Here is a 21,365-nt window from a genome sequence, read left to right as displayed (position 1 = left end):
TAAAGGGCACTGTGGAGAATCACTATAAATACTCAAGACTTTGAAGGTTCCTATAAGGTCAAAATATGGAATATGCACAAGCAAAAAAAGTACAAAATTAATGTGATATGTTTTTATCATTTAAATGCCTCTTTTGAGCATTCTTAAGAGGTATTCAGAACCTTAATTCACTCTGCAAACTTTGAAGACTACAGAAGAAAAATTTGAACTAATATAATTTTAAAACAAGAATCTCATCCTATATATTAAAAAAGAAAAAAAATCACTATTGTATTGTAATTGTTATAAGCTGCCCCCAAGACATAAGCAACATTACTTTAGGGGGAAAATGGACACAAAAATTTCAAACTAATTCAGCAACAAAAACTTGTTTGGCTTTATGTACATGTAACATACTCAGGCATTTATTTTCTGCTTTTTAAAAATTGAGATATAACTGACATACAACATTGTATTTGTTTCAGGTGGACAACAGTGACTTGATATTTGTGTGTGTGTGTGTACATATATATATAGATAGATATATAGTGAAATGGGCTTCCCTGGAGGCTCAGTTGGTAAAGAATCATCTGCAGTGCAGGAGAACTGGGTTTGATCCCTGGGTTGGGAAGATCCCCTGGAGGAGGGCATGGCAACCCACTCCAGTGTTCTTGCCTGGAGAATCTCCATGGACAGAGAAGCCTGGTGGGCTACAGTCCATGAGGTCACACAGAGTCGGACATGACTGAGCACAGCACATACTGTGAAATAATCACCCAAGGAAGTCTGGTTAATATCCATCATCACACATACTAAACAAATTTATTTTGTCATATAAAATCTACTGTCTCAATACTTTGAAATATAAAATACCTTATTATTGACTATAGTCACGGTTTTAAAATCAATAATGTCACATATGAACTGGTAATTTTCAGTTGAACGTATACTTTAAACAAAATCACGGAATCCTAAGAATTACAAAGAAGGATCTTAGAAATGTTTAAGCCAGTGCCTCTCAAAATTTAATGTGTAAATGAATCCCCAGGGAAATCCTGATAAAAATACAGATGATGATTCCACAGTTGTGGAGTGGGCCTGAGATTCTGCATTCTAACGTGCTCTGGATGATGCTGATGCTGCTGGGCCTGGAACCACACGTCAGGTACCAAGATCAGTCAAGCCTAAAGGAGAGCCCATAGCTTTTGTTTGGAAGTCTCCAGCCACTAGGAGCTGAAACTTGCCTCCACCAGCAGACACAGCAGGCATCTGACTTGTGGAACAACAGAGAAAGCTGATTTCCTCCTCTAATGACAGAAGATACCCTTTCTCTCCCTACATCTTCTCTTTGCCAAACTAAATATCCCCACTTCCTTGGCTACTCTTAGAAGTGGCCAGTTTCCAGATCCTTAAATATCTTGATCACAGAGGATGCTCCATTCATGGTCAGTATCTTCCTTAAAATAGTCCCCAGGAATGGGGCACAGTATTCTGTACATGGGACAACCAGGCCTGGGAATAGCTGAGCAAAACCACTGCACAGTCCTATCTAAATGGGACAGCTCACTAAACGTGGCTCTGCGGAAATGTCACCTTCAGTAAGAAGCAAGGGCCACACTGCACTGGCAGCTCAGAGTCTTATAGGGAAACAAGTATCAAGCAGGTGTGCAAATTCTGTACTTGAACAGGTTATTTTTTTTTTTTCTCAAATGTAGGAATTTACATTTATGCCTGCTAAATGTCACCTTGCTACTTTGGGTTTGGCATTTTCTTAGGTAATTTTAAAACAACAGATCAAATCAGAAATATTTTCAGAAAATAACAACTCACAAAATCTGTTAAAAATGTATTATCTAATGTGTAATAAGTATATCTATTTGTAAAAAATCCACACACAGTTAAAATAATAATTATTTTAAAAGAACATTCTTGGGACCATTATTCAGGCTAGAAAATAAAGCATTTTGAGGACCCCAGAAGCCCCCAAAGGATCCCTTCCCTACCATACCCTACTCCATCACCTCTAGAGGTAACCATTAGACAGATTTTTTTTTTTTTTTTTTTGCTGGCAATCATTGCCTTAATTTTCTTTACAATTTTAACATCTATATGTACATCCCTAAGCAATCCACTTAGTTTTGCACACTTTTGAACTTTAGATAAATGGAATCATTCTATATGCGTTCTTCTGTGTCTTGCTTTTCTCACTGGACATTACATTCCTAAGATTAACCCATACTGATGTATGCATTTTTGTTTAACAAACACTTACCTAGGATTTATTACATGCCAGTCACTCTCCTAATCATGTCACAAATATTAACTCATTTAATCTTCCTAACAACCCTATCAGGAAGACACTATCATTTACCCCCCTGTACAGGTAAGGAAACTGATAAGCTTAAGGAAACTGATGAGGTTAAGAAACTTGCCCAAGGTCACAAAGTAAGTGGGAGACCCAGATTTTGAACCCAGGCAGAATCCTTGCTCTTAAACACATCTCGCACATCCTCCTGCATATGGTGTTACTGACTCTTTTTTTTTTTCCACAGCCAGTACCTCAATGGGTAAGTACAGCAAAATGAGTTAATTGAATACAATGTTGATGAGCATCTGGGTTGTTTCCCGTTTTTGCTCTTATTAGTCAATGTTTCTTTGAACATTCTTGTCAGTGTTTCCTTTTTTTAAAATTTATTTTTAATTGGAGGATAATTGTTTTACAATGTTGTATTGGTTTCTGCCATACAACAACATGTATCAGCTATAAGAATACATATATCCCCTCCCTCTTAAGCTGCCCTTCCACTACCACCACCCCCATCCCATCCGTCTAGGCTGTCACAGAGAATCAGGCTGAGCTGAGTTACCCTGCAATTTCCCATTAGCTATCTGTTTTACATATAGTAACATATATATTTCAATGCTACTTTCTCAATTTGTCCCACCCTCTCCTTCTCTCCACCGTGTCCAGAAGTCCATTCTCTACATCTGAGTCTCTATTCCTGCCCTGCAATCAGGCTTATCAGTACCATTTTTCTAGATTCCCTGTATATGCATTAATATACGATACTTGTTTTTCTCTTTCTGACTTACTTCACTCTGTATAACAAACTCTAGGTTCATCCACCTCAGTTCAACTAACTCAAATTCGTTCCTGTCTATGGCTGAGTAATATTCCACTGCAGGTTTCTCAGGGCTCAATGGTAAAGAACCCACCTGCTAAGCAGGAGACGAAGGTTTGATCTAGGTTGTGAAGATCCCTGGAGAAGGAAATGGCAATTCACTCCAATATTCTTGCCTGGGAAATCCCTGGACAGAGGAGCCTGGCGGGCTAGAGTCCATGGGGTCGCAAAGAGTCAGATGTGACTTACTGACTTAACAGCAGGAACAAATATCCCATTGTACATTATGTACCACAACTTCCTGATCGATCTTGAAGCACATGAGTAAGACTTTTTCCAAAATGTGTTATCTAGGAGTAAGAATGCTAAATTGTACTTGGTTGAACTTGGTTCAGTAATAAACTGTTCTTTAACGTAATTGTATCAAGTTATACTCCTACTAACTATGTACAAGACCTTCCAAGCATGCACATCCTCACCAACACGTGGTTATATCACATATGTAAACGTCTGCAAATCCAGAGAGAGTGTATGGTGTGTTACTGTAATTTTATTTAGCATACATTATTCAACTAGCCATTTGGGTTTCTTTAATGAAGTGCTTGTTCAAGTTAATGAATGTACAGTATCATTTTTCTACTGGGCCGTCTGGCTTCTTCTTACCAATTCATGTGTTCTTTACATATGCTGGAACATTACCACAGATGTCCCACAAATATCACCAACCACCTTGGGCTTGTTTTCTTACTCCTCATGTTTTAATGAACTGAAGTTCTATTCACATTTTTTCAAACAATTCAAGTGAAGGCCTCTTCATACATTTTAACTTTTTTGTAAGAATTTTCTAGGTCTGCACTTAAAGAGTCCTTCATATCCCTTCATTAATTACGTCTTAAGAAGGTCTTACTTGGGAATGGTCAGGAAAAGTATGCTGACAATGACTGATATGGAACAATAAAACTGATGAACCTGACATCTATAAGATCTCGAAGGATATCAGCTGGGTAATTAGGACCATTTCAGCAAATCCCACAATCATTTTAAGGATATAAACAGATTCAACTCCTCCTGTTAAGGCCGTCCTGACGTCCAATCTTTGCCAGCTCTCTTTTCTTCCAACTCCAACCACACTTACCTCGACTATTCATCCTGGCCCTGGATCACATCCTGCTGTTTGCACTGTACTTCAAATGCTTCATGCTTATACATGTGATCTCCGGAAATACTAACTTCCCTACCACCTGGGACCATGCTTTCTACTGGGTCCGTATTCCACACACCGTAACCCGGGCTTAACAGAGTTCCCTGCAAAGAGCAAGCCCCTTGACAAGTAATTCTCTATTTGCACAGTAAGTAAATTTAGGACAAATTAAGAGAACTTCAGAGCCAACCGATATAACACATACGTTAGGAAACTGTACAAAATAAGAACATAAGTTAGTTAGAGAGATATCTAACAAAAGTTGAGCTAGAAGAAAACACTGATGGAATATATATCTGAAATGGTAGCCTGGGAACAGATTGTAAGGAGCTTTAAAGGCTCTTCTGAGGACTCTGAGTGTTTTCTATGGACAGTGAGAAGCCACAGGTGATTCTTAAGAGACAGTCAGTAAGTTCATTCATTCAACAACTACATGTGTAATGAGTAGCCCTGTAGTGTAACTTTTCCAGGCCCCTGGACTTACACAGTGATCAAAGAAGGCAAAGACCCCAAAGTCTGGAGCTGATTTCATAGTGAGGGAGACAGATGGACAAGCAACCTCATATATAGGAGGTCAGAGAGTGATAAGAGCCTCAGAGAAAAGGAAGGAGAAGAGTGGGTACCTGGAAAGGAGGGTGGTCCCCCCACTCCACAGGGGTGGGGAAGGGCTCTCTGTGGGGCAAGAGACAGCCCAAGGTCGCAGAGGGAGCCTGGGTATCCCCAGGATCTCCCGCCGGTTCCCCCGGACCTACCAGGCTCTGGATCTCCTGCCAGTTCCCCCGGACCTACCAGGATCCATGGGCATTTTAACAGCTAGAGGGCAAGCTGATGATCCCCATCCTCTTTCACACCCTGAGTTCTGAGCCTCCTCCTCCCCTGAGTACCCCCCAACCACCCACCCTATCCAGAGGCCTTTCTCGCCCCATCAGGATTCTCCAGCTCAAGGCTGGTGGAAACATCATCCCAACACCTTGTTCTCTTCGGCTGATTTCCCCAGGCTCAGGCCTACCTCCTCTTAATCACTTTGCCAGCAAAGATCCGTACAGTCAAAGCTATGGGTTTTCCAGTAGTCATGTACAGATGTGACAGTTGGACCATGAAGAAGGCTGAGGGCTGAAGAATTGATGCTTTCAAACTGTGGTGTTGGAGAAGACTCTTGAAGAGTCCCTTGGACTGCAAGGAGATCAAACCAGTCAATCCTAAAGGAAATCAACCCTGAATATTCACTGGAAGGACTGATGCTGAAGCTGAAGCTCCAATACTTTGGCCATCTGATGTGAAGAGTCGACTCCCTGAAAAAGACCCTGATGCTGGGAAAGACAGAGCAGGAGAAGGGAGTGACAGAGGATGAGATGGTTGGATGGCATCACCAACTCAATGGACAGAAGTCTGAGCAAACTCCGGGAGATAGTGAAGCAGAGGGAAGCCTGGCGTGCTGCAGTCCACAGGGGTCACAAAGTGTCGGATATCACTTAGGGACTAAACAACAACCTACTCCCCTGGATTCTGAAGTCACAGCCTCCTTTGGGTTTTTTCCTGGATCTTCAGAATCCAGCCTCCTTCCAAAGATGTATTCTTAGACACAGGCGGGAAGCCAGTGCACGCTCCCCGTCCAATTCCCTTCTTGTCTGAATGACCCCTCCCAGAAACCAGCTCTGGGAAGAGATAGCAACAGGAGCACCCAGAGCCGCTGTGGGGCCCCCATAAGCAAGAGACCAGGGTCAGGGAGGGGGTTGTGTTGGTGCACATGTGTCCACGTATGTACAGAGTGTGTGCATATGTGCACACATGCCTGGGTCTGTCTAGGAATGATGTGAGAAAGCGTGTGTGCAGGCAGGCAGGAGCAGAAAGAATCTACAAGAACAAACGAGAAGAGGTGTGTGTTCACATAGAGAAAGAAATGTAAAGACTTGGCAAGAGAGAGGAAGAACACGAGGCAAAGAAAAGAAATGCTACCGGGGAGCAAGACACCAGGGTAAAGAGAGTAAAGGGAGGCATAAGTATTAAAACTAAAAAACGCTGAGAAGATGGCAAGGAAAAACAAGAGCCATCTAGAATGAACTGTGAGAGAGGCAAGACTGACACAAATTTCAACTAGTAACCTTCTCATTTTGCGCTTCTCTTTAAAGCATTTGGTATTTCCCAGATCAAGGCTAACATAGCAGGTAAGACGCAAAGGCCACTGGCTCTAGTAGCTAGGAAACTAGTGATGCAACATTTCTAAAGATGAAGTGTTCAGGAAGAAAAAAAGCTGTATAAAGGTAAATGTAGGTGCTGATTTCATAGTCTAGAAATTCAGTTGCTTTCACTACAGAATGCAAAAAGGAAAGGCCCTGGGGTAAGACCTCTGTGGTCTTACCGAGCTAAGATAGCGATCTCTGATGGTCTGGCCAAACTGCAGGCAAAACAAACCAAAACTGAACAGCAAAATAAGAAAGCGCCCACAAATAGACGCAAGCAGAAAGGCTGCAACTTACAAAAACACACCTAAACTCCCTGTGATTCTCAGGGTCTGTGGGTCTCAGCCCTTCAGCCCTGGAAACGGGGCAGCACCGTCCTTCCTGCGTAACTGCTCCTTCTCACTGGGCCGTTTCCCCTGACTCGCATTTTCTGTTACCCTTCCTCTTGGATTCCTCTGACAATGACTCACAGGGCAATCAGCCAGTCATCGGTCCCACAACCCTCCACAACAGACGCTGTGGACAAGGCTGGCAGCTTGGTGGACCAGAGTCCGGACCAGTTTTTTCCTTTCTGTGTTCAGGGAGGATTTGCTTTTCAGCCACATTTCCCTCAAAACACAGCCCCGCCGGGAGATGCTTACTGCACAGATTTCTAAACGATGAAATGATCTGAGTTTGGCAACTTGGTCATAACGAAACTAAAAACAGTAAGATGAAAAAACAATAGTGTGATCATCACACCTACAAAAAACAACTTTAAACTTGGGTGAAATCAAGAGATCAGAAAAAAAAAAGCTCAAACTAATATTTTCCAACCTTTCACTAACAGCTAGGGCTAAAACCACATGTTTTGAAGGTCTTGCACTGTGTTATTATTAGAAGTCACAATTCTATTGATACTGATGAGTCATTTGTATCGGCGGAAACCAAGAACTTCCATCAACATCATGTTACACACAGTCACTGTGGCTTGGCTTTTTCTTTATTACTGGTCAAAGCTCCTTCAGAATGCTTATTGAAGCTAAAAAAAAAAAATGGAGGTAAACTCCACAAGGGTGTATAAAGCTTTCCTTTCCCTAGCTGATCTCACTTTAATCAGCTTTCTCAAGATAAGTTTAGGATGCTCTGATCAACTTGTATCTGCAAAAGGAAGTTTATTTATAAGCCTCAAAAAAAGTAACATTTTCACTTTCTGATGAAAATAAGCAGAACTGAACTCCAAAAACAGCGAAACCATTTCTGAAAACACATGCCAGCTTTAAAATGACCCGAGGTCAGGTTTGAGTTTTTTTTAACCTTAATAACATGCAACAGATACAAACAAAATCTGTCATTACTTAAGGACTTGAACCACATAAAACAAAGTGGGGCTGGCTGCTGAACACCTCCTGCCCACTGCCCCGGTCCGGGCACACACTCTTCCCTGACACGCGGAGAAGTGGGTCAGGTCTGGGTTACACCAGGAAAACCTCAGTTAACTGTTCAGAAGAGTTCCCTCTGGTGCTAAGGAGGAAATAACAACAGAGTCCCTTTCTCTTGCTCTCATCCCCACTCCCCTCTCCCTATAAAGAGCCCCAGAAAATTAAAAGGAAGTAAAAAATCGGTTTTCTTTAGGGGCTTCCCAGAAATACTGTGATGCTCACACAGTCACCAAGGTATAAATATGCCCAGTTTTCTACCCTGGGGAAATAAAAGCTCTGTCTGGTTGCTGGAGGGAGAAGGGAACCCAGCTCGGCAGCAACCACAGATCTGAAAATAGTCTCCCCGCAGCGAAATGGTCGAGGTGCTCTCCAAGGCGGCGCTGGTGCTGTGGGCCGATCACAGTGGGGCCAGCTGAGGGCTCAACAGCTGCATGAGTCAGCACGCGCGACTGCTAGGAAACTGCTGACATGCTAAATGGCTCTCGCAGACAGAAGGCGCACACACCTACCCGGCAAAAACAAAAACAAGGTCCATGCAAATCGACAAACAGGAACCTCTCTCCCCTCACAGCTCCTATTTTCCAAGGTTAAACCCCAAACAGACACAGAGCAGAGATGCCGCTGCTCAAAAAGCAGTGGTGACAACTAATAATACTGAAGAGTGGTAATAAACAATTCACTCTCCGTGTTGTGATGTGGGGAACAGCTGCACTCAAATCTCACGAGCCAGTTCATTTTAACCAGTTTTTAACTGGATTTAACTGCTTTTCCTCCCTTCTGACAAAAATCAAAATAGTTGCCCGATCGACCACAAAAACTGGTAACAGACAAGCACAGTTCCTGTTTTTCAGAGGGGACTTACTTTCAAACCCACAATGCAGAGATGTTTAACACAAGTGGAAATTTAAAATTTATTGTTTGATGTGGGAGCTTAAACCTGTACACGAATTCAGATCCCACGAACGTCCTGGTGTAATCACATCTCAGGCTAGGTCCTATATATCTTTTCACCTCCTTTCTCTCACTTAATACCAGACCCAAAACTCCAGAGGGAAAGGGATTATTCGGAACTCAGAACACATCATCCCACACAGAAACACCACGATGTTTAGGATATCCCATGAAGGTTGTCTCAAATTTAAAATTCAAGTCAGAGGTTACATTTGTAGTTTTAAAAGAGAAAATAATGCTATAACAATAGTTCCAAAGCCAATTAAAAACTAAAGAAAACATTATTGAGTGACTGAAACACCTAATTAGACGCAGTCTTCTAGGTGAGACTTTCGGACTCTGTGCAGTTTCACTCTGGTTCTCCAATATGACCTTTCGTGGTTAATTCTCCTATTATGCCATAACATTTCATCAGGAAAATCTTTTATCGGCTGTGAGTTTCAATTTTGTTGCTGTTGTTCCAAAAAATTCACCAAGAGTTGGAACAGAAAGAAAAAGAAGAGCTACAGAGAGGGGGTACTAGAGAGAGGAGACCAGAAAGAAATGGCGTCATGGACAGAGAAAGGCACAGAGGCAGTACTAAACAGAAGACAGAAGACGAGTACGAATTAGGGAGAGGTCCCCCTATAGACAGTGTACTGCAGCTACCCAAGAGATCAGACCCCCAGAGCATGCAAGATGAGTGCTGGGCATTTACACAGACTGACACTAGATGGCGCCATCAACTCAACATAGCATGGTTGCTGGAGGAGTCTGCATGGGGGAGGGGTAGAATGGAAGCCAGTTCAGACTCATCACGACTGGGTGTTCAGAAGGCAACACGTCTATCTAAAAGCAGCCGGGTTAGGATTTCCCTGGTAGTCAGGTCGTTAAAACTCAGCGCTCCCAACGCAGAGGACACAGGTTCAATCCCTGGTCAGGGAACTAAGATCTCACATGCCCAAACAATAAAAATGTAAAAAGCATGATTTCATTAAACAGTCAGCCTCTCCAAATGTCCAGTTGTCACCACCAGTCATGCTCATAGCATGGGGCATGTCACTTTTGAAACAGACTTACCAACTCAATTTTTAATCAACAGAAGTGTAGGGTGGGGAGGCAGATGGGTGAAATCCATTCTCTTTTTTTTTTCTTTTAAAATTCAACATTTAAGGATAAGAGTATTTCAGGTTTACTGCTGCTACTGACTAACTGACAAAAATTCCTAGTTATAGACCAAGTGGTTTTCCCCTGAACCTCCCTTTAAATGTCAAATAACACACCATCTTGCTACCCGGGTTGATGCAATCAGATCGAGTGTCTGGCAAGAGAAAGGTGATGCTTTCTGACAAACGTATTATCGCATTAAAAATCATCTGCTCTTCATATTTTTAATACTACTGTGGTTTATACATTCTAATCTGCTTGTCCATATTCTGTCTCCACGGTTGGATTTATATACAGCCCTCTCTTTACTCGGAAATTTCCTACCATCACCAGGTTACCAGTGTCTGAGATTCTGCCAGCCCCATCGCTAGGGTTTTTACTTCTTTCACTTTATCTCCTATTCATAAGCTGATGTTTCAGAAAGAAGTAATACACTAAGTTGTTGCTGCTCGATCCCTGGGTTGGGAAAATCGCCTGGAGGAGGCAACCCACTCCAGTATCCTTGCCTGAAGAATGCCATGGAGAGAGGAGCCTGGTAGGCTTCAGTCCATGGGGTCCCAAAGAGTCGGACACGACACTCCCCAGCTAAACAACAAAAAAAGACAGTTTTCATAAAATCCTTTTCTGAGATTGGTTTTGAAAGGGAAGGAGGGGACTGGTTAAGTGCACTGGCTGGCCTAAAGGGAGCAGAGCAGAGAGTGAAGTCAGGATAGAAAGTGGACACTGGGAGAACTAAGAGCAAGCCTTGCATGGCTTCCTTACAGTGCAGTCGAGATCATCACCCCAATGCCAATCTTCTCAAGGAGGTACATGAAAAGGGTTAACTCTAAGTAAGTCTACATCTTCCACTTGCTGAACGGGTAATAATATCTTTTATAGTTAATTTCATTTTTTTTCACAGTTTGACTCTTCAGGGCTCATTCATTTGCATAATATGGAAGCCTGAACCTCTATAGATGTTCTACAAATCAGTGCAAGTAATTCTCACACTAAATCAGCAGCTTTAATTTAAGCTCATCATTGTTTGCATAGAAATCTTTATGCACTCATCTGCTTGATTTTTTTAATCACTTAAAACCTCCAACAGTGACACACTAAGCATCTCCCCATTTAGCCATCTCCAAAATTTGAACTAAATACTGAAAAATAAGCACAGTACAGTCATATGCTTGATCATTTCCCAAATTGAGCTTCAAGCATATGCTTAATGTTCCAGCAGCTCCAAGGATAATGCCACTTGACTAAAGATGACAACTTGGACGTCCAGCCCAGGACACAGCTGAGTCAGCATTCTAAACAGTCACCCTGCAAACCCAGGGTAATCAGGGTCACTACCAAACCAACTGCCTAGCGGAGTCCTTTAAAATCATTCAAATCTCCTGTTGAGAATTGCAACATGCTAATCTGGCAAGATAATCTCTTCCTGAAATTGACGAGAATGGAGCAAAGGTTACCTGTTTTTATCTGTTACTAGCAGCTAATATTTCTCATTAGGAACTCTGATGGAATTGGTTCTGAATGAAATACTTCCTCCTCAGTAGGAAAAAAAAAAAAAAAAGAAAGAAAGAAAGCTATAAACAAATTCTTCACATAGCAAGAGGGTAGGAGCATGAGTTACAGAAAAACCCTGGGAACAGAGTCATAGGATTCATGTTCTAATTCTTCCTGTGTCTTGACATGTTATCACTTCCATCCTCTGAATCTTCAGATGGACACTGAGAACTGAGGAATGCAATTATCAGAAAGTGAGTTAGGTGAAAGGAGAAAGACAAAGGATGCATTCACCCAGGCTCACTGAGAAATTATTTTTCAATTTTATCTTTCAGATAGATGTCAATAAAATATCCAATAGAGTGAGATGGCCTATATTTCCACTTCTGAGATGTGACGGAGCAAAAAGGAAGAGGGGCTGCAGAGCAGCAGGTGGTTAAGAGAACAGGTTCTAGCATCAGACACCTCGTGTCCAAACCCAACTCAGCCACTCATTAGCCAAGTGACATCCGTGCCTCAGTCTTTAACGATCACACCTGCCTCCAGATGGTTATATGAATTAAATAGTTAATATGGAAAACACATAAAAGGCTCCCAACACAGGTTAGCTATCGTAGGAAAAAAAGAAAATAGAGGAGTTTTAGCACATAATAAGTCAGTCTGTTTTACACAGATGCTGTCTGCACTCCTAAATTGTGCTAAAAACATTCTGTATAATCAGCCTGGTCCTGCAGAGGCTGGAGACCCTACCAGGGACAGGCAGGGGCTTCTGATCAGCTGGACTCTCATTTTCACTCAAGCCCCTCGCCCCCAGGCCCACGCATATTAGACAACTGGGAGGGCATGCCTGCAGCTTCTAATCACTCAAATAGTCAAAATGACCCTCAACATGCCCAAAATAAGAATGCTAACTTGCATTTTTTTTTCCAGCAGCGAAACAAACAATATTCTTGGCAATTAATTCTGTTTTTATCAGGTTCTAAAGACACAGGTAAATAAATCAATTCTGGACTCTGTATACAGGAACTATTATTGGCCAAAATGACTCAACGGGTTATACCATGGTTTATGCAATATTCCAAAGGGCCACAGATAGGAGTGAATTAATACGCTTGGGAGACTTGTTGTTGTTCAGCCGCTCAGTAATGTCCAACCCTTTGCGACCCCATGGACTGCAGCATACCAGGCTTCCCGGTCCTTTATTGTCTCCCGGAGCTTACTCAAACTCATGTCCATGGAGTGGGTGATGCCATCCAACCCTCTCATCCTCTGTCATCCCCTTCTCCTCCTGCCCTCAATCTTTCGCAGCATCAGGGTCTTTTCCAATGAGTCAGCTCTTTGTTCGCATCAGGTGGCCAAAGTATTGGAGTTTCAGCTTCAGCATCAGTACTTCTAATGAATATTCAGAACTGATTTCCTTTAGGATGGACTGGTTGGATCTTCTTGCAGTTCAAGGGACTCTGAAGAGTCTTCTCTAACACCACAGTTCAAAAGCATCAATTCTTCAGCACTCAGCCTTCTTTACAGTCTAGGGAGACTGGGGGAAAACTAGCTCGTTTCAGACAGGTTCAGATGGCAGCTGACTCCAAAATTCCTTGGGCAGGGCTGCCCCAACCTCCCAACCAGGTCCCGTCCCTCCAGTACATCCTCCAGTGCATATAATACCTTTCCTTCTCAGAGTCTGCAATAAGTCATCTGTGGCTATCTGATAAATGTCATCCTTCCTACTAGATGGGGTGCTTCATGAGGTCAGGGCCGGGATGGGGTTTGTCCCCCAAAGCATCATGTTCACCTAGCACTACATCTGCCATGTAAGGGATACTCAATATCTGTTTAGTGAATGAATGAGCCACCTGCCTCTAAAGAATGTCATTTCTGGACACCTGGCCCATTTTATGCCATCCATGAGCTCCCGGTAATTAGGATAATACAGGATGGGAATAATATAAAACCTGCCTATAATCTGTAGATCCTGGGAGACTAAGCAAACTCACTGAGCAGCACCCTGACTTTGTTTTTCTATGTATAAGAACAGGAATAGCCACACTGGGCTCTCCCAGCTTTAAACTCCAAAGTCTAAGCCTTCTATGGGGTAGACACATGCGGCCTGAGGAAACTCCTGAAGCATCCACAGAAAGTGGCGAGGGAGAGACAAAAGGATGGAATAAGACTGGAGTTTTGACAACGGACTTGGAAATGCAGAACGCTTCCCTCTGCACTAGCTGGAGTTTGTCCACATGCCAGCTGTAGGCTTGGGAATAAATGAAGATAATCACCACAAGAAGTATGGGAAAACTGGAAATAGGAGGATGGCAATGCTTGGGAAAAGGGAAGGTGAAAGCTGACACAAGCAGGAGAGGGGACCAGTAACCAGGCAGCCACGGGCAGGGGCATCAGTGCCGCGTCCTCCTGCCACCAGGAGCGGAGCACAGAGGTCAGGGAGGCAAATGACACATCTCAGAACCAAAGGCCAATTTATAATCAGGCTGAGGAACAAAAGAGAAGTTAACCAGGGTAATATGCTGGAGAAGCCGTGATTACGAGGTCACTAGGGAAGACTGAGAGACATTTTGGCTGTAATTCCAATGACGAGGATGAAGAAGTACGTGAAATGCTTTCAGATTGGGAAGATTTATTATTTTGGAAAAAAGTAGCTCAAGGAAAAACAAAAGCAACATTCCTGCCTGATTTTTGAAGTAGTGCCACTGGTAGGACCGGGTTCAATTTCCATATTCTTTAGAAAAGAAATGGTCCTTGAAAAGGACACACTGGTGCTTCTGAGACTTCCAGCTTTAGGGAAGCTGAGTAGCATGCTGATGGTGAGAGTAAGTTTCAGTCTTAGAGAAACTGACACTTGAAATTAACAAGGGAAAAAAAAAAAGGTTGGGGGTAGTAAAAACCTTAAATTGACAAAGAAAGAATTACTTTTCTATTAAATATCACCACAGACCAAAAAAAAAAAAAAGATGAGTAATAATTCTGGGCAATCTGAGTTTACAAAATGTTTAATTTACAGCAGGTTTCAGTTTTGACTTGAACAATGTGTAAATATTTACATGAAATTTAAAAACAGGACAAGAATAGGTCATATGCTGTCATTGGCAATCCAGGAGTGATTTTCTATCATTCCAAAGGCCTTGGTACTGCTTTCCCTAACACGGCTTCAGCTCTGCCGAAAGCTTCTTTTCTTCTCCAGAGTAATGCCAGTTTTTGCACCCAGCCCTGACTTCTGAACTGCCTGTGCCTCTGAGAGGGTCCTATGTCACTGGAACCTTCCTGACACGAAAAGGAGACAGGGAGGCAGACGCAGTGCTTGCTGTATGAGTCACAGATGTTGACAGATTATGTTGCATCTTACATTGTTCCCTATTCCTTGTACTCTAGGGTAGAGCCTGGGTTCTCTGCATGCTCTGACCCCCAACGCCATGCCCAGTCATTGACTCTGGGCTAGACTGTGTATACAGGACAGGGAAATAACCTTTAGACAGTCAGGGCAATACACACTGCCTTCTGATGAAATCCTTTCCAATGAAAACCTTTCTCTTCTGTAGAATGGGCACAATGCCTGCTTCTCAGGGTTGCCTCGAGGAGTCAAGGAAGGAAACGAGGAGTCCATGTTCAGGGAAAGGAGTCAGCACTGTTTCTGGCACATGGTGAGCATTCAACAAATCACAGCTATTGTTTTAGTGGGTGCTGGCAAATGTCAAATTCTCAGGCATTAAACAGCCATGTTACCTGATCTGGTCGATAACAATTAAACAGAGGGCAGGTGACCCAAAGAAACAGATTATTTACCTGCGGAGTATTATACGGTGCCCTTGGTATTAATTATATGGCCTTTCACATTGTATTCTCTGTTAAAAAGAAAGCTATCAATCCCTGAGTGGGACTCAGTGTTGATTTCATTTGATTCAGTTTGGGGTTTTTTCCCTTTTTCAATTTTCCTGACCACAGTTAACCATACACTTGGGGTAGACTCAAAAATCATCTACGATGTGTCAGGCCTTTAGAAAATAGACAAAAACAGAAATATTAAACAGTAAGATGTTCTAGCTCACTCAGTAGTGGGCAGCCAGACAGCCTACAGGCCAGCTCCGGCACTTACAATGTTTCTGCCCGGTGTTATTAAAAAAAGTGTGAGCAAATATTTAGAAAGTAGGGGATTCCACATCAAAACCCTGATATCCAGCTTCCCTCAGAAAAATCAGACAGTGTGGAGACACAAAGCCACTATTCCCACCCCTTCCTGCCTGATGACAAGTAGCTGAGATGGTGCAGTGGTTGCCTGCCACTCCACGCCATGCCCCCTCCTCTTCAAGACGGTGTGAAATAAAGATGAAGGGCCCCATGTTCCAGAATTATTAAGGATCTCAAGAAGAACAAGAGCAGAAGATTAAACCATGTGTGAGGTCCTTCTGAGAGGGGAGGGGGCCTGGGCAATGGTGCAGGTCACGTGCCCACCAAGCTGGTCCTGCTCCCCACCCCTCAGCCAGACAGGAGGGTATTTATGTATCTGAGTATAAGCCAACATTTTCAAGAAGCCAGACACTGCACCCCCTGAAATCTGAGGTAGACAAAAAAGTAGGGCAGTGGAGCCCAGCCCCGCTGAGCTAGAGAGCCACTAGGATCTCTCTCTTCCCTTGTTAAGGCTGGATCCATCCCAGAGACACTAAGCATGAGTTAATCCAAGTAAAATTAAACTGCTCTCAACAATACAGACTGGCCTGAGCCCTTTTGTCAGCGTCCCAGGAGCCTCGATCACAAATTCCAAGGAACAGTTCACAAGCACTAATGAGTAAGTCCTGTTGCTTGTGCAGACAGTGGGCTCAGAAGTGAAGGGCTGGCCTAGGAGAGATGTGAACCTGACCATCTGGCTCTCTGCGACTTACTTTGATCATTAAATGAATTGCAACAAATTGAAGAGCACATGGCTAGAGTTAATTGTCTCATCTGTAATCTGACCCTACTTTTAGGCAGTTATTATTACCCTCTATCAGGTGGGAACATTTCCCACCATCGCTGCAAAGTGCATTTTCCTGATGAACTGTAATGGATTATTAAATTCCATATCGGGATAACAATACTTTGCACTTTTGCAGTGCCTTTCATCCAGGGATGTCAGAGCAGTTTACAAATAATTAAGCCCCTAATCACACTGCAGCCAGAGGTGAGTGACTGAAAGGGACTGGCCTGAAGACACTGAGTCAAAGGCATAATTCAAAAGAAAGAAAACGAATGGCTTTCTCTCAGGCACTAGAAATGCTGAAAAGTTAGGGGGTGGGGAAGAGGGGGTCCCTGACTCCCTCCCTTTCTTTCTGCCTTACTTCTCCTTTATTGCAGATCTTCGCCTGCAACATACAAAGAACTGATAAGTAACTAACAGATGTGCATATAATTTAGCTATGAGCTCACAGACACATATATGAGGAGAATGCTCTTCCATGTAATCCTGGCATATACAACACGAACTGACATTTCAATCCACCTGCAGAACTGACAGATACCAGAATTAACACATTAATGATTACCAAATGGCAAACATAAAGCCTTCCAAAATCCAAAAAGAAAATATTACTCGGCACAAATAAAGTATATTCTAACAAAACTTCTCTATTCCACGGTTGTGTTTTCTGTTTCTGGGACGCTCATCTGAATAATATTCAAGTTTCAGGAACAGCAAATAGGATGGAAGTGGGCAATTATCGCATTTTTTTTTAAAGCAGAACACTAAACATTTCAGCCACTCAAAAGTTTTGTGGTGAAATTATAAACTCCTGAAAAACTGCATTTATAACGGAAATGCTGACAGACCTTTTACGAGAGCAGTTTGAATGCAACACTGTTATTTAGCCATCTCTCTTACAGACTGAAGGCTAATTCTAACAAGATGTCATTTTGACTCACATTTATTATTACCTGTAAGAATGAAAACCGCCGTTTACTCACAAGCTGCGAGCTGCTGGAGCACCAGGGTGGGGCAATCTCACATTGTAAGCGAGACGCCGCTGCCTTACCAAAATAGCCCCTCCACCAACCGAGTGGCAGCCTTTCCCCGCACAGCTTCTTTCATGTCAGCCAGAGCCTTCGCAGCTCAACATGCCTTTCCTACATGTTACATTTTAATGATCTGAGAAAACCGTTATCAGAGTTAACATCTCTAATTTTACTCTAAACAGACAAAAGCAAAATATCTCATTAGGCATCATCTCCGCCAAGGTTCCCACTAGGCAGGAAAGGATTTTTATCTAAAGTAATTACTCATTTTAGTTAAATACACTCAACAGATGAAATTTACACCGGGAGTGAGAGACTGCAGCACTAGACCGCGAAGGTGAAAGCCGAGGAACGCTGCGTCCCGCCGCTCCCTTCGCCAGGCGGCCGAGAGTGCGCAGCTCTGCCCGGAGTTGGGCGCCCTCGTCCCTCCTGTTTCCCAGGGGTCACGGGTCATCGAGACGACGGTGACCAGACAGGCAAATTGCGAAGCGCTCCTTCCCCGGCCACAGACAAAAACCATCTGACGGCGGTGCGGGAACTTCCCCCCAAGTTATCAAACTCGCCTACATGCGAGACGGTGCTGCAGATACCTCGCGCGCCCACGACCCTGGAAGCCTGCGGTGCGCGGTCCCTTTCACACGCACACACCCGGCCCTGTCCGCTCCCTCCCACGGTCCGAGTTCTTGCAAATCCCCGGCCAAACCGAGGTCGCCGAGGTGCTCACTCGAGTCCCTTCTCGTGGGCAGCTAGGGTAGTCCAAGGAGCGCCGCCCGCCTCCCTCTCCATGGGTGCTCGGCTCCTGAGCACTCACCGGGTGAGAGGAGAAAAACTGCGAGACCCTACAGGGCGCCTCGGCGAGGGGGCGGTGGAGCGGTGTCCCCTGGATAAACTCCTCTCCTAGGTGGAGCCCAAAAGGGGTTTGCAGACTGAAGTGCAGGCAGGGAGAAGAAGGGGTGTGTGTTGCACTTTGATTTCATGCAGAATCGTGGAAGAGGAAGGTGCAAAGATTTTTCTGTCTGAAGGCACGAGCCTTTCGGCTCGAGCTCCCCGGGACTCATGCCAATGACCCGGTCCTTGGCTAATAGCGATCATACCCAGCGCGCAGCCCGAGGTCTGCGCCGAGAGTCCCCGGGCTGCCTCTTCCCGGGACCCTAAACTTGGGCTTTGATACCTCGCCAGTCTCTGTAGTCTCAGCTACCCGGCGGCGACTGACAGCCGAGCGCAAAGCTTCGCGGAGCAGCCCGGGTCGCGGACGCCGCGAGCTGGGAGGAGGCCGCCCGGCCTGGCACCGCGATCGCGGGCCGGGGGCCCGAGTGCAGGGCCGTGGGTCTGACAGCTGCTCCGGTCGCGCGGACGCGCGCCTCCCTCCAGCCCGCCCTCCCCACGCCTGACTTATTACCCTCTGCTCCTCCTCCCCCTGCTGTTCCAAAACACCCGTCGACGCGAGCAAAATACAATGCCTCCTCGCCCGCCGTAAACAGCCGGGCGACAGAGCGCACGGCCGCAGCCGTGCGTCCGCCTGCTCAGCTCCCACCCCCTTCCCGTTCCTAGAAAATGCCATCAAAGCGGGCAGGGCGCTCGGCTGGCGGCTGCGTGCGCGCCCCGCAGCCGCGGCTCCCTTCCCGCGCCGCTTCCTCACGCCTCCCTGCCAGTCCCGCAAGCCCGCTCCCCCCGCGCCCCCTCCCCGGCCAACTTGCCCCGCCGCGGGGGCCCGGGACCCGCGGGCCACGGACTCACCTCGCCAGAGAACTTTGCGTTCTTTTCCGTCTCCTCTTGCCCGCGTCCTCCCAGCCCGCAGCCCCCTCCCGGCGGTCGGCGGATTGGGGAGGGGTGGGGGTCACCGAAAGCTCACCGAGGGGAGGCGCATCACATGGCAGCTCGTCCCCAGCCCCCCGAGAGTGGCGGGAAGGGGGAGGGGAAGGGTCGAGGGGAGGCCGGGGAGAAAGCGAGAGCCCGGCGGCCGCGGGAGTGGGCAGGCGGGGTGGCGAGGGCGGCGGCGGGCGCTGGCTTTAGCGCTGCTGCGACCGCAGCCCGGGCGTGCACGGTCGCCGCTGCCGCTGCTGCCGCTGCTGCTGCTGCTGCTGCTGGCGAGGCGGCGGCTGCTCGGCGCTGTTTGCTCCTCGCCGCGCGGCTCGCGCTCTCCCCGGAACGCCCACACTCTCAATCGCTACATTGTTGACATTCGGCGCTGACGTCACCCGTTCCCCATTCACAATAACTTTACGGGAGCCGGGCAGCGCACCTCCCCGGCCGCTGGGGCGCCGTACGCCCGGCGACTAGCGTAAGCCGCTCCGCGAATGGCGCTCCGGGGGCTAGGGCGGAGGGACAGGGGGCGGGCGCGCGCTCGGCCTACTCGCGGGAGGGGGCGCGCCTCACGCCGCCGCCGCTGCTGCTCTCCCCGCTTTGTGCGGCCGCGCGGCCTGGAGAGCCCCTTGCTCCTGGCCCTCTTGGCCGCCTGGTCGGTCCGGCCTGGCCGGCGACTCGCCCAGGGGCCTTGAAAGGCCAGGACTGGGGGCAAGAGGGGTGGTTGGCGAGGTGATGGCTGGTGTGTCACGTGGGGAGCGGGCAGAGCCGGGGCACTAGACCCTGGAAGGGGAGTGGGACCTCGAGACCTGGGTTTCCGGGCTTGCCTAGCGGTTTCCCAAGAAGGGGCAGGAAAAGATGCTCTGCGGGCCCCTCAAAGCTGACCGGTCCCCCTGTTGGGAGCAGACGGGGTGAGAAAGAGTAGCCTCTGACCTAACGTTGATACTGACTTTTGAATCCTTTCCAGGAGGGCCTCCGCCTGTCCCACCGAGGTGGCCTCTAAGTCCACACGCCAGGGTTTGAAAAGGGGCGCGTGCGATTGCGAAGCTCACCCAAGAGCCTACCTCGCAGCTGCTGCCCCAGTACTGCTGGGTTCCAGCCCCCTCCCCCGCCGCCCACTCGAGAGGCCGCCAGGGTGTTGCTGCTGCACTTGAAGGCCATCGCGCGGCTGCCCTGTCGGAAGAAAGCTTGATGGTGGTTAGGGTTTTACAGAAAGTAATTAGGACTTCGACTGAAGGAACATTTGCAATAAAAGGAGGTTGTGTTAGTATAGTGCTGGTGCCTGCAACTTTACGCCTGCGAAGGCCAAGAAATTCTGCCACGTTTCCCTGAACACCTATAACTTGGCCCCCTTGTGTACAGGCAGTATTCTGTATTATTACATGTGGTGCTGATTTTTAATGAAGATTATAAAACTTTGGCTCGCTCTACTGAGAGAAGGACCATAAATCGCCCCTGTAAAATGGGCACTGGCATATGCTGAGGAAGCAGCGAAGCGCTGCCCTGGGAGTCTTGTGATATCAGCCAAAGTGTTGCTCTGAACCACCTTCGTTTGAGGGCAGAGTTTTCAAAGGCCCCATTTTGAACGTCTGCGTGGAAAGCTAAGCAATGGCTGCAAGGAAGCGGAAGGGGCCAAGGTAATTTTTCTAGCAGCATTGCAGAGCCTCCTGGAATAGGTCGAGACCCACACTGGGTATCTTCCTCTGCTAGCATCTCTACTTTTCGGATGAACAGCAGTCCCAGGGGTAGGAGCAGCCCTCAGTCCCCTGATTCGATGAATCTGGTGCTCCTTTTGACAAAACATCCTGGCTTCTGAGAGGTTCCTGCCTGGCCTCACGGTCAGGACAGAATTCTGATGATCTGCCTTGGCGGGGCCATTTCTTATAGTCTTCTGAACAGTGATGTTTCTGCATTCCTCCTTCTTGTAAGCATGTGAGTGTCAATGTGATAACTTTGCTTTTTAGTAGAACCAAGCAATGTTTTCTCCTAAGTGCCAGGCTTGAGAAGATCGCTAGGAGGGTGGAGTAGATTAATTTGTTTTGAAAACAAATTGTGGCCACCCAGCTGTGAATGGAGT

The 21,365-nt window shown here is 46.1% G+C and overlaps 1 protein-coding gene across 2 annotated transcripts in view; it reads right to left on the bottom strand.

Moving 5' to 3' along the window:
• BACH2 (BTB domain and CNC homolog 2) overlaps window positions 1–19,320 on the bottom strand; it is a 389,481-nt gene extending 370,161 nt beyond the window's left edge. For both annotated transcript variants that reach the window (XM_018053144.1, XM_018053143.1), the window contains exon 1: window positions 19,223–19,320. The gene's annotated coding sequence lies outside the window, so the exon portion shown is untranslated. The remainder of the gene's footprint in view (window positions 1–19,222) is intronic.

This window comes from Capra hircus, chromosome 9, assembly GCF_001704415.2.
Source record: "Capra hircus breed San Clemente chromosome 9, ASM170441v1, whole genome shotgun sequence".
Lineage (NCBI taxonomy): Eukaryota > Metazoa > Chordata > Mammalia > Artiodactyla > Bovidae > Capra > Capra hircus.
The sequence above is the reverse complement of the archived record's forward strand: the minus strand, read 5'-3'. Positions and strand labels throughout refer to the sequence as shown.